The sequence below is a fragment of the Chrysemys picta genome, chromosome 2 (genome assembly GCF_011386835.1).
Source record: "Chrysemys picta bellii isolate R12L10 chromosome 2, ASM1138683v2, whole genome shotgun sequence".
NCBI lineage: Eukaryota > Metazoa > Chordata > Testudines > Emydidae > Chrysemys > Chrysemys picta.
Window position 1 is genome coordinate 84,021,368 of NC_088792.1, and position 13,924 is coordinate 84,035,291.

Genomic DNA, 13,924 nt, shown 5'->3' on the forward strand with positions numbered 1-13,924 from the left:
AGGCAAAGTTACAAATTTAAGATCCGAACTCGGCTTTGGAATTTAAGATCCCAGCTCGTCTTCGGACGGTGTTGTGCAGGTTTCCTTTGAGGACTGGTAAATCAAATATGGAGTAATCACTTTGGGAAAAAGGTGTTTTTTGTCTTTTAGCATTTTGCTGTCTGAGTTCATAAAAGAGTTTAGTGATTGTCTGGTTTCACCCACTTATTTTTTGTTGGGGATTTTAGTGCCTTCAGTGAGATATACCGCATGTTGTGATAGGCATAAGTAGGACCCAAGGATCCTGAAAGGTGTGTTGTTGTGGGGGTGTTGATCAGTGTAGCAGTGGAATATGTCTTCAGGTTTTGCACCTGTTGTTCTGGCAGGGTTTGGTGCCACTTTGAGTTGGTGTGGCCTGGTCTGTGGGCAGCTGTTTCTCATGATGAGCTTAGAGAGGTTAGGGGTTTGTTTGAAGGCCCAAAAAGGAGGTTCAGGAAAGATTTCTTTCAGGATGGAGTTCCCCTTCAGTATGGGTTGTAGATGTTTGATGATACCCTCTATGGATTCCATGATGGGGTGGTGGGTGACAACTAGGGGTGTGCAGTTGGAGTGGATTTTATATCTGTATTAAAGCAGATTCTCTCAGGGTATTTGGGTGGCCTGTTCCCTGATGTGATCTGCTTCTCAGGTGGTGTGTCAATGTTTGGTGAAGGCATGTTAAGGTGTATATCCCAGACTTTCTGCTTGGAGCATATTCTGTGGTATCTGAGGGACAGCCAGTAAAGCTTGCTTTTCTTACATTTTATAGGTGTCATTCTTTTTGTTTAATACACAGCTAGAGATAAGGATGTGTCAGTAATGAATGAATGTAGGCACCATTCAGCAAAACACTGAAGCACATGCTTATTAGGCTTCCAATAGTAACACTTGTACAAATGTTCTCCCTTCTCAATAGGGTGGCAACCACCAGCAAAAGGCTCAGGAATTCCAACTGTATTTCAGGAATAACTTCCATTGTAAATATATTTTGTTGTACACACACACACGCGCGCGCACACACACACACACACTCTCTTGTTGCTCTGAGGAAGGTATACGTCTAAATATCTCTTCCAAACCTAGAGTAGAGGTAGAGCTTTGATACCAAGTTCTGTTTTGATTTTTCAATTCCAGGTACTTATTCCTATGACCGGATGCAACTCTCATAAGGAAACTATCAAAGGGCAGGTGAAAGTGAGAAATTGTGGTATCTATGTACTGATATTTGCTAATACCTTCTCTAGTTAGGTAGAGTTTGAGTGTAGAGATTGAAATGAGTGTTTCATCACTTGTAGACATTGTTAGACTGGCTATTAAGAAAAAGGGGTTAAAAATTGGTTTAGTGGCCTGAGTTTCAGATTTTGTTAATGATAGTTTCCCGTGATTCTATAACATTGTTCCATCCTTCGATCCTCTTAAACTCTGAGAGGGTAAACAACAGAATTTACTGCATGATTATGTTCAGCCAATTGAGTCCAGATTGTCTTCTTGTAGTTAATGCCCCTACTGCATCCAATCCTGCAGTCCTAACTCACACAAAACTTCTCAAAGTCCAATGGATGTTTGCTTAAGTAAGGATTGCAGGATTTGACCAGCTATCATGATCTGATTTTTACCTGAGATAAACTAACACAATCTGCTGTTGTGGGGTTGTTGTTTTTTGTTTGTTTGTTTTTATTTGTACAGCTTTTATCTCAAAAAGAGTATTTTATCTCTTGACTGTTGAACGACCTGTGATCTATGATGGTAGTGATTTTCCATAGCTTTGAAAATATGCTGGTATTTTTAATTATATTTTTAAGAAACGCTATTATTCAAATATATCAGAGAGGTAGCCGTGTTAGTCTGAATCTGTAAAAAGCAACAGAGGGTCCTGTGACACCTTTGAGACTAACTGAAGTACTGGGAGCATAAGCTTTCGTGGGTAAGAACCTCACTTCTTCAGATGCAAGTCACTTCAGGACCCTCTGTTGCTTTTTATTATTCATATGTGTATGAAAGCACTGAAATTACCACTGCTTGAACACCCGTTAAAGCTATGCAGTAGTTATAAAACAAAGTATGTACAGTACTTTCTAAAAACAAGAAAGAAACCTTCACAGGAACTCGTATGTTTCAATACTGTGCAGAGACTGCTCAAAAGCCAGCTTGTTCTATCGGTGTGGTCAAAAACTATCCATTAAAAAAAATTTCAACAAAAGTTGTTGTTTTTTTTTTACAAAATTTAAAATGTTGATGTTTTTGTAAAAAAAAAAAAAAAAAAACCCAACATTTAATTGGCTGAAAACTAAAAGATATTTTGTTGTTGTTGTTGAAAAGTTTGGATTTCCCCCCCTGAAAATATTTGATAAATATGAAAAAAAAATCTCAAAATTTTCAATGGGGGAAACACATTTTCTGGTCAACTCAAAATTATAAGAAAATGCAACTATGCAATTCTTCAGACTTTACAGATAGGTATCACTAGAAGATCATTTTTATCTTATTTCAGACTTATAAGCAAGAAATATACTTTTTTGAGATACAGTTTAGGTTTAAAATGTTTAAGTGGGTTTTAAAAAATGGTCTGACTTGTAATACCAGTTCTTCTTCGAGTGCTTGTTCATATTGATTCCAATTAGGTGTGCACACACCACGTGCACAATCGTCGGAAGATTTTCACCCTAGCAACACTCAGTGGGTCGGCTGAGGCGCCCCCTGGAGTGGCGATTTTATGGCACCGGATATATACCCCAGCCGGCCCAGCGCCTCCTCAGTTCCTTCTTACTGCCCGTGACGGTCGTTGGAACTTGTGGAGTGCGGCTTAGCTGAACTCCACTTCCCTAGCTTCTAGTGTAGTACTCGTTTATAGTTGTCAATAGTTTTAAAAGTAGTTGTTATTAATTCTTTAGTAGTTGTTAATAGTTATTGTTCTTAGTGTAAATAGTTGGGGTTAAGGGGCTTCTCCCCTTCCCGCCCTCCCGGTACCCGGGCTGATGCCTAGGTCTCCGGGTTTCAAACCGTGCTCGGCCTACCTTAAACCAATGCCTATGGTTGACCCCCACGACTCTTGCTTGAAGTGCCTGAGTGAATCCCATCAATCCGATAAGTGCCACATTTATAAGCCATTTAAGCCTCGGACTAAAAAGGAGCGGGACTTTAGCCTGAAGCAACTCCTTATGGAAGCGGCACTTAGCCTGATGTCCTCGGCTCCACACTGAGCTCCGGTGTTGACTTCGTCGGTTCAAAGTGCGCCTGCAGCACCGGCAGGGTCAGCACCACGTCTGGACACTGGCAAAGACTCCCGGCACCAGACGTCTCTGGCACCTCAACCAGCGTGGCATCGCTCGCTGTCCCCGGGTCCGAAGAAGCAGCACAAACAATCTGCTGCCCCCCGCAGTTGCCGGCACCACCTGTGCCTCCCTCGGAGCCGCATCCCATGTTGGACCGTCCCGCAAAGGCACCAACCCTGGTACCGTTGACTCCGGCGCAACAAGGGCCGTCGATTCCAGTGCACATGGTGCGTACCGTGATCGAGCTCAGGCTGCCGTCCACTCCGGAGACTGTCTCCACACTTAAAAAAAAAAACCTGCATTTTTTGCAAAAGACAGTTACTCACCTTTGTAACTGTTGTTCTTCGAGATGTGTTCCTCATATCCATTCCAATTAGGTGTGTGCGCGCTGCGTGCACCATCATCGGAAGATTTTTACCCTAGCAACACTCGGTGGGTCGGCTGAGGCGCCCCCTGGAGTGGCAATTTTATGGCACCGGATATATATCCCAGCCAGCCCAGCGCCCCCTCAGTTCCTTCTTGCCAGCTACTCTGACAGAGGGGAAGGAGAGCAGGTTTGGAATGGATACGAGCAACACATCTCGAAGAACAACAGTTACAAAGGTGAGTAACTGTCTTTTCTTCTTCAAGTGCTTGCTCATATTGATTCCAATTAGGTGACTCCCAAGCCTGATTGCGCTCACCGAGCCAAGACTGTCGCAGCCTTCGATACTGCTGGTACGGGCTGTTCCGTCAAAAGGAAAACCCTCCATGCTGCGTCCTCCGTCGCAGAGTGAGACAGGACGGCACCGATCCCAGTCCCAATCCCAGTCACGGTCCCGATCCAGAGGCTGGTCTCATTCACGGCACCGGTCACACTCGCGGCGCCGCTCCGCCTTGTGAAGATTTACTTCCCGATATGGTCAGTACCGGTCCTGCTCCTGGCATCGATCCTGACACCGGTCCAAGAGCCGATCTACTTGGAGTTGATCCCAGCACTGTTCCACCCATAAATCTTCATTGACAGGGCCGGCTCCAGGCACCAGCTTGTCAAGCAGGTGCTTGGGGCGGCCGCTCGGGAGAGGGGCGGCATGTCCAGCTATTCGGCGGCAATTCGGCGGACGGGCCTTCACTCCACCTCGGAGCGAAGGACCTCCCGCCGAATTGCCGCCGCAGATCGCGATCACGGCTTTTTTTTTTTGGCTGCTTGGGGCAGCCAAAACCCTGGAGCTGGCCCTGTTCATCGAGGTCCAGATCTGCCTCCCGGCACCAATATGACCACCAGTCCCGATCAGGATCGCAGTACCGTTCAAGACCACGGCGCCGATCTCCATCTCCATGGCGCAGTGCAGTACCACACAACAAGGCAACCCAGCATACGCACTCGGCTCCGCATTGGCCATCCCGTCCCACCTCGAGGTCGTCCCAGGGAGAAAGTGGCTACTATGTCCAGGACCAAGATGTGGACAGTGCTAGCCAATGGCATGATGAGGGACAGGATCCTGGTCAGGGACCTCTGCAATGGTCTTTTTGGACCAGTTGGGCTTACCATCAGGCCCAGGGTGTCCCCTTAGAGGCTTCTTGCTCTGTCCACTCTGAGCCCCTGGTACCGGAGGCCACTGTGAGTCGCCCCCCCGCCGGTGGTTCAGAGGCGACGGCCCTGCCCCCAGTTCAGGCCCATGCCCCTAGCATGGTGGACCTAGGGCAGCCGGACCCTCCCCAGCAAGACCTTCCCCAGGACCCCTTAGTCCCAGGAGTATCCCAGGTGTTTCCATACCTCAATGACTGGCTCATTCAGGTTGGTCCAAGGACCAGGTGCAATCTCATGTTCAGTTCACCATGAGCTTGTTCAGACAGCTGGGCCTGCTGGTCAAGGTCGAAAAGTCCACTTTGGAGCTGAGCCAAAGAATAGACTTCATCGGAGCAGTCCTAGATTCAAGACTCGCCCGTGTGTGCCTACCGCACGCGTGCTTTCAGTCCATAGCGAGCATTATCCATGGCCTCCAAAGCTTCCCGACCTCGACAGCACAGACGTGCCTCGTTCTCCTGGGACACATGGCATCTTGTACCTTTGTGACCAGACACACCAGACTGCGCCTCCATCCACTTCAGGCCTGGCTCTCAACCGTATACCACCCAGGCCGGGACAGCATGGGCACAGTGATCACGGTACCTCCAGAAATCTTAACCTCCCTGGACTGGTGGCTGAACCCCAACTCAGTATGCGAAGGGATACCATTCCATGCCCCGCAGCCCTCCCTGGCCCTAACCATAATCTTTGGGTTGGGGTGCTCACCTTGCGGACCTTCGCACACAGGGCCTTTGGTCCTCACAAGAGATATCCCTGCACATCAATGTACAGGAGCTGAGAGCAGTGCACCTGGCTTGTCAAGTGTTCCACAAGCACCTTCAGGGACATTGTGTTGCAGTTTTCACAGACAACACAACGGCCATGTTTTATATCAACAAACAAGGGGGAGCGCGATCGTTCCCCCTCTGTCAGGAAGCCATTCACCTGTGGGAATTCTGCATAGCCCACTCGATCCACCTGGTGACATCATTTCTCCCAGGAGTCCAGAACACCTTAGTGGACCGCCTCAGCAGATCCTTCCAGGCTCACAAGTGGTCGATTCGCCCGGACAGCATCCACTCTGTTTTCCAGAAGTGGGGGTTTCCCCAGATAGATCTATTCGCCTCTCGCGAGAATCGGAAGTGCCAGGTGTTCTGCTCTCTCCAGGGACGCTCCCCGGGTTCCTTGTCGGACGCCTTCCTGATACCGTGAAAAGACCGCCTGTATTACGCCTTTCCTCCATTCCCATTAGTCCACAGTCCTTTTCAAGTTCTGCAGAGTCAGGGCCCACTTAATTCTGATCGCCCCGGCATGGCCCAGGCAGCATTGGTATACCACTCTCCTCGATCTGTTGGTGACCACTCCAATTCCACTTCCGTTGTGACCGGATCTGATCACTCAGGACCACGGACGACTCTGTCATCCCAACCTGCAATCCCTCCACCTCACAGCGTGGATGCTGCAGGGCTAACTCAATCTGAGCTACGTTGCTCCCACTCGGTGCAGCAGGTTCTTTTGGGTAGCAGAAAGCCCTCTACCAGGTCCACGTATTTGGCCAAGTGGAAGCGTTTTTCCTGCTAGTGTGCTCTGAGCAATATGCCCCCCTGGAGGCACCAGTACCTACTATCTTAGACTATCTCTTGTCCTTGAAATAGCAGGGCTAAGTAGTTTCATCCAGCAGAGTATACCTAGCAGCGATTTCAGCCTTCCACCCGGGTGAAAATGGGCACTCTGTCTTCTCCAATCCCATGGTCAGCAGGTTCCTCAAGAGATTAGAACGTCTGTACCTGCAAATTCGGCATCCGGCCCCTACGTGGGACCTCAACCTGGTCCTATCCAGACTCATGGGTGCCCCGTTCGAGCTGATGGCCACCTGCTCACTCCTGTACCTTTCCTGGAAGACAGCCTTCCTCGTAGCTATCACCTCAGCGAGACGTGTGACGGAGCTTAGAGCCCTCACGTCAGACTCACCGTATACGGTGTTCCATAAGGGCAAGGTACAGCTGCGACCACACCCTGCCTTCCTTCCTAAGGTGGTGTGTGTCTTCCATGTCAACCAAGACATCTTCCTCCCAGTCTTCTATTCGAAGCTGCATGCTTCTCGACGAGAAAAACAGCTGCACTCCCTAGACGTTCGCAGGGCCCTCGCCTTTTACAGCAAATGAACGAAACCTTTTAGGAGGACGACCCAGCTGTTCGTAGCTGTGGCAGACTGGATGAAGGGCCTTCCGGTCTCCACCCAGTGTATATCGTCCTGGATCACATCATGCATCCGTGCGTGCTATGACTTGGCTGGTGTCCCAACTACGCACATTACTGCCCACTCCACTAGGGCTCATGCTTTGTTCTCCGCCTTCCTGGCTCATGTACCCATACAGGAGATATGTAGGGCAGCAACTTGGTAATCGGTGCATATCTTTGCTTCCCACTATGCCATAGTTCAGCGGTCAAGGGGTGACATGGCATTTGGCTCATCGGTTCTGCACTCCACGACATCTCACTCCGACCCCACTGCCTAGGTAAGGCTTGGGAGTCACCTAATTGGAATCAATATGAGCAAGCACTTGAAGAAGAAAAGACAGTTACTCACCTTTGTAACTGTTGTTCTTCGAGATGTGTTGCTCGTATCCATTCCAAACCTGCTCTCCTTCCCCTCTGTCAGAGTAGCTGGCAAGAAGGAACTGAGGGGGCGCTGGGCTGGCTGGGATATATATCCGGTGCCGTAAAATCGCCACTCCAGGGGGCGCCTCAGCCGACCCACCGAGTGTTGCTAGGGTAAAAATCTTCCGATGATGGTGCACGCAGCGCGCACACACCTAATTGGAATGGATATGAGGAACACATCTCGAAGAACAACAGTTACAAAGGTGAGTAACTGTCTTTTGCAAAAAATGCAGGGGTTTTTTTTAAGTGTTTTCCAATTGAAAAAGTTGAAAAAAGCCAATATCCCAGAGCTTCACTCTAGTGGGCTGTTATGCTGACTGGGGAGCAGCTGAGTATGCCCAGTGCTCTGGCCACACCCTGCACATCAAATGGAGATGTGGCTAAGAGGAGGTGGGCAATCCCCAGTGCTCCAGTAGGGTGGCTTTGGAGCCCCTCTGATATCTGGAGCGCAGCAGAGGCAAAAAAACAACAACAACGCTATTTTCAAGCCAATACAAGGGTTTTACAAATAACGTATCTAGAAACAGGAGATTTATACTGTTAAAGTTCGATGAAATATTCCTAATTAAAGTTTATGGTGCCATTTTACCTGAACAGGAATCCAACCATGCAATCCAAAAGACTGGAGTGTTGCTACATATCAGGCCAAGGTGCTGTGCAAAGAGGATAGTGACAACCTGTTAACGTACCTGGTTTTCCATTCGTACATTAATAAATGGAGGCAAAGCAGCCCCTAATGGACTATACAGCAAACAGAAAACAAATAGTCCAGAAGGCTGGTACAAGAACAGCCATCAGTCAAGTGTCATAAGCCGCAATTCAACAAAGTATTTACGCACATGCTTAACTTTGTAGTTATTGGGATGGCTCGTGTACTTAAAGAGAAGCACATGCTCATGTGCTTTGCTGAAATTAGTCTTTTAAGAACTAATGATCAGCAGCAATGGAAATAAGACAAAAGACACATTTTAATCTGTAATGAGATTAAATTAAAAGTGAGTGATAATTTTGTTACACAGACAGTACAATTATAGCACAGCAAAAGCCAATTACCCAACAACACAATGCCCATTACTGGGCTCAAGGATTTACACATATTTAAGTAGCAGTAACAGTAATGTGCAGTCAGGTGTTTTTTTCGGGGAGTCAGAGGATGTGGCTAATGATTCTCTCCCACCAGAGTTTTCTCTGCATAGGGTAGAATTTACTTGTTGTTTTTTCTCTTTTTGTTTTTTCATTGCTTGACAGTGTTCCTTTACATTTCTATAAGTGGTTCATGAAAACTTACTGACATGTATTGCATAAAAAGAGTTTCCAGCTTTGTAAAATGCTGGAGTTGTAAAGCTGCAATACGTGACTTTGCTCGGTTTTGTTTTAAAATTGAACTTGCAGTTCAATAATAATAGTTTTAATAATTCTCAATGAAATTTACTGTAACTTCTTCAGAATTATCTTTTGGTCATAACTGCCAAAGAATTGCACAGTGGATTTGCACCAAGTTCAACTTAACTTTCACAGAGGAATAAAGCTTTTTTGAATATTCAAGTCTGTACATTTATGGGCATGTAGACGGCTTTGTACCGGAATATTTCTTGATGCTTTTTATTTTTACTCAGGAATTCAATAAATAAAATTCTATATCATTTAGAGTGAGCATCCTTGGTTTTTTAGCTCACAGATATAGCTTTGTCTTGAAAATGAGAAATTGAAATACTGTGCAGTCAGCTTTTAAGCAAGAAAAAAAAATAAGAAAAATCTTGAGGCTTGAATGTATCATGCCAATAAAGTAACTGGGTGAAATTCACACCTCTGCAAATGCTTACATGGTGCATAGACTTTGTGCTGGTTCTTTGCACAGAGGTGAATTTAACCCATAATGAGTTGCATTTAATTCAGAGTATATTAAATAAGTAATATAAGTATAAGTAAGGACCCAGAAGTCAAATTTGTAGTGAGCAAATTGTTATTAGGGGGGTCTGTTCTTTGTTATCTCAATGAGAAGACTAAATGCCCGTGGACCATAATCAGCATTCATTGACACCTGAGTCAATGGAAAACACATAGGTGTAATTGAGGTCAGAATTTGGCCCGAGCCTGCGTCAACAGACTTGTGCTTGCAGGGCTCATGCCACTCTGCTAACAATAGCTATGTAAACATGGCAGTTTGGTCTGGAACTCTGATTCTGAAGGCCACAACTTCAAAGTGCTGCTACACAGCTATTTGTAGGGTGATTCCAAATCTGTTGACCCAGGCTTAGAGGCTCGCTGCTGGTGGCTCTGTAGATGTACCCTGAAATGCACATTTATGCACTGATATTAAGTGGCTTGATTTTAAAAAGTGCTGAGCACCCAGGAGCTTCCACTGAAGGTGCCCATATATGGAACTAGGAACCTAACTTTAGGCACCTACATTTGAAAATGTTGGCTTTATCCTACAATGAAATAATAGAGGGGATGACCACGGTACGTGGGATGGGGAGGGACATCAATTTGCATAGCACAAGTCTCTGTTCAAGTGGGTGAGAAGGAACAGCATCACCACAGATAGCAATACACGACTGAAGGACAACACATGGGATGGAAAACAACTGAGGCGCTCCTCAGAGATTTTCCCACGTTCTGAAAGGAATCTTGTAAGAGTGGTGTAACAGGTGATTGAGCCAGCAAACCTTGCTGTGACAGGTGAGTCTATGCCAAATGAGGTCACGTGTTTGTTTAATTTTGTCTGTGCTGTGTAAGTTCTTATGAATCGAGCATGTGCTAGAACTACACAGGAAGTAGCCTGGCTGCAGGGTGAAGTCTGTGAGAGAAGCAAACAACAGTCATGATGCAGAGAGCTGAAACTACACCACCAAGCGTATACATGATGTTGGCCAAAGTCTGCCCTCATGTGCGCACAACTCACTGGGCCCCCTGTGAATGTTGCTGCATTTGGCCCATCAGATGGAAATGTTTCTTTCTGTAACACCAATTTTTAAGCAGCTCATTTCCCACAGGTTTTTGAAATTATTCTCTCTCTTTCCTATTCTGTCTCCTCAAATTCTGTGCACAAAATCCTACTCAGAGTTATGTTCTGCTCTGTTACACTAGTGTAAATCCAGCAAAGTTACACCAGCTTTTTTTTGCTGTAACTGAGAGCAGAAACTAGCTCGTTATTCTTACCAGTCTTTATTCAGGCAAAAGTCCCAGTGAAATCAATTCAGAATTTGGGCTGACTAAGACTTGCAGATACGGTACAGTTATTATATAATGTGTTGGACAGGTTCCAAAATGGATCAGTTTTTCTAAGCCTTTCTGACCAAATTATGCCAAAGTCACATACCCTGGAATCTAATTGATCTATTTCTATCATTGCTTCAAAAACCTTCTGATGACAATACAAAGAGATCCAAGAAGTGACTCAGGCAAAGTAGCATGACCAGGTCGCAACCTTTCTGTATGAGAAAATACAGATCAGGTTTCAGAACACTTCTAAAGCTGATTGGCGCCGCAAGGCTGGGAGGCAAGAGAAGTGGAGCAGCAACGGTGTGCTCGGGGAGGGGGCGTAGCAGAGGTGAGCTGGGGTGGAGAGCCCTGAGGCAGCTCCCCCCCACCCTGAGGCACCCCCGTGGCAGCTCCCCACCCCCCCAGCCCGGGGAGCCGTGCGGCACCTCCCCACCCCAGCTCACCTCTGCTCCGCCTCCTTCCTGAGCACGCTGCCCCCGCTCTAATTCCCCTCCCAGGCTTGCGGCGCCAAACAGCTGATTGGCGCTGCAAGCCTGGGAGGCGGGAGAAGTGGAGTGGCGACCGCGCGCTCGGGGAGGAACGCTGTAAAAAAAATTGGGGGCACCGCTTTTTGGCGCCCCCAAATCTTGGTGCCTTAGGCAACCGCCTAGTTCGCCTTAATGGTAGCACCGGCCCTGCAGGTTGGGGTATTTTGAAGTTCAGTCTTTCACCTTTTTCCCACACTGGGGGATATGTGAAGAACAGTGGTGAAGAGCTAATAAGTGCCTCATGGGTAATTATCTATGTAGTTTGCTCTGCTGGTGTAGATTTTTTCGATTGGCAGATGTTAATGTGGTTTTCTTGCTGTTTGAGAAGTGTGTACACTGTCTATCATACGTCAAGATTCCACTGCTTTAGCCAAAGCCTGAACTTACTGTGGTTTTCACAGCTGAGCTAAAAAGGCAGGGCAAGCAGCCAGGGCCGGCTCCAGGCACCAGCCCACCAAGCTGGTGCTTGGGGTGGCACCTGGAGGGGGGCGGCGCGGCGCTCCAGCCCGAGAGCGGGGCTGCGACCGGGCTCGCCGCCCTCCCCCCAGCGCTGCCTCTGGCCGCCAGGGAGAGCGGAGCCCCAGCCAGGCTCGCCGCCCTCCCCCCGGCGCTCTGGCCGCTGGGGCTCCGCTCTCCTCGGCAGAGCTCGCCGCCCTCCCTTGCGGGGGGGTGGGGGGGCAGCGGGAGGCTTTTTTGCCTGGGGCGGCAAAAAAGCCAGAGCCGGCCCTGCAAGCAGCACTCTGCTCACAAGGTGAGTCCTAGGAGCTGCTGACTGGAGCTGGAACCGGTGTCAGAGAAGACCATTTGTCCTGGACATCAAGTCAGTGTGTAAGGTTTGCTCATTTACTGTTCAAGGCTAAGGATTAAGAAGGCAGCTTGCAGGGGAAGTAAAACTTTAACTAGAATTTAATTAGCAGAAGAACAATGCTATGTTCATGGCTCATTTCTGTCCCTGCCTTGAGGTAGGTGAGTCTCCAAAGGGGATCTAAGTAACACCTGTTCTAAATGTTTGTGGGTATTTAAAAAAAAAAACCTAGATGATTGGAGTGTTTTGCCAGGATAACTATATTGTATAGAACAACTTTAATATATAAAGCCTCACAAAGTGCGGGGAGGTTCAAAAATGTGTCCATTGGTTTTATTCTATGCTCCAGTGCAGCGAGCATCTCAAACAGACACAAACTGAGGATTTGTTTTCCATAACGTGCTTTGCTCTCTCGTGTACTAAAAGTAATCGGTCTATTCATGTTCTTTTCATGCTGTTTCACCTTGTGTTGAAGCACCATTCTGCATGGTGCTGAGCACAATCAATGCTCACTGAAGTCTGTGATAGCTGAGGGCACTCAGAATCGCCTAGGAATGCTCCACACCTTGTAAGGCCAAATTCTCCATAAGTTAATAAATCCTACATCATTTGGATAAACAGCAGTTTTGTTGCTTCTACTTGCAATTTGGGGCTTTGTCACCAAAGTCTTCTATGCATAAGCCCTGTCTTAGCTCTTTCTTTAGGATTTTTGCAGAAGAGAAAAGACAGCAAAGCTGTGCACCACTTATGCCCAGACCTTGTCAGTCAGAAGGATGGTCTTGTGTTTCTGGCACAGAAGAGGGAGACAGGAGACCCTGACCTGGGTTGTTTCTCACTCTGCCGCAGTCTTCTTGTGCAATTGTAATACTGAAAGGCTAAATTCATTCATGCCTGTGAGGTGCTTTTGACACCACTGAGCAGCAGATGCTATAGATGTGCAGGACATTATAATTGCATAATGTGTGAGACTGGCCCATCTCCAGTGACCAGAGTGGGGAAGTGTCTCCAAAATGTTCCTGCACCTTAGGTTCCACTCCTTCCCTCTCTCTGCCTTACAGGCCTCTGGCTGGGTGCACTTTCTGAACCAGGTTACTATGCTCAGTTTATAACCCTTGGTTCATTCAGGCATCCGTTTGTTTGTTACGTCCAGCTTTACCAGAGGGTAAAAGGAAATTGCCATATTGCTAGAAAATGACAAATATGATCCTCTAAAAATTGTGCTGTACGATGCAATGTTTATTTATGTGCATATATAGTTCAAGTGTCTAACATCAAAGCATTACGGTACAAACCATACACATAGTTTCACTCTAAAATCAAAGACCTACAAAAAAGAATCTAAATCAATCCAGTTCCACAAGGCCCACGTTTGCGATAAAAAGACAGGCAAGAAACCATCATATGTTCATTATTCTGGCAATGTAGCAGCTTTGGAAGTGGAACAAAATTAAATCTGTGTTCACTAAAGTTACACTTACAAATCAGAGACTGAATAAAAAAGCAATGGGGGAGCCAAAGTGGGGACTGGTGTAAATCTGGAGTAGCTCTGGTGAAGTGGCCAGAGTTACTCTGAATTTAAAATGATGTCAGTGAGTGCAGAAATAGACCCTCGATGATTCTGGGGCTGACCCTGAGAAATGTTGAAACTCTCACTAAAAACAGCTTTCACTTCAGGTTGCCAGGTGTCTGGTTTTCGCCTGGAACGCCCAGTTGAAAACGGACCCTGGCAGCTCCAGTCAGCACTGCTGATCGGGCCGTTATATGTCCGGTCAGCAGTGCAGCAGGGCTAAGGCAGGTTCCCTGCCTGCTGTGGCTCCCTGCAGTGCCTGGAAGCAGCAGCTTGTCCCCCGGGTGGCTCCTACGT

At 47.1% G+C, this 13,924-nt stretch overlaps 1 long non-coding RNA gene across 2 annotated transcripts in view; it reads left to right on the forward strand.

The window, feature by feature from the left end:
• Positions 1–7,744: 7,744 nt before the first annotated feature.
• Positions 7,745–13,924, forward strand: part of LOC122172262 (uncharacterized) — a 113,358-nt gene continuing 107,178 nt past the window's right edge. For both annotated transcript variants that reach the window (XR_010598377.1, XR_010598378.1), the window contains exon 1: positions 7,745–7,844. This is a non-coding gene — a long non-coding RNA (uncharacterized LOC122172262). The remainder of the gene's footprint in view (positions 7,845–13,924) is intronic.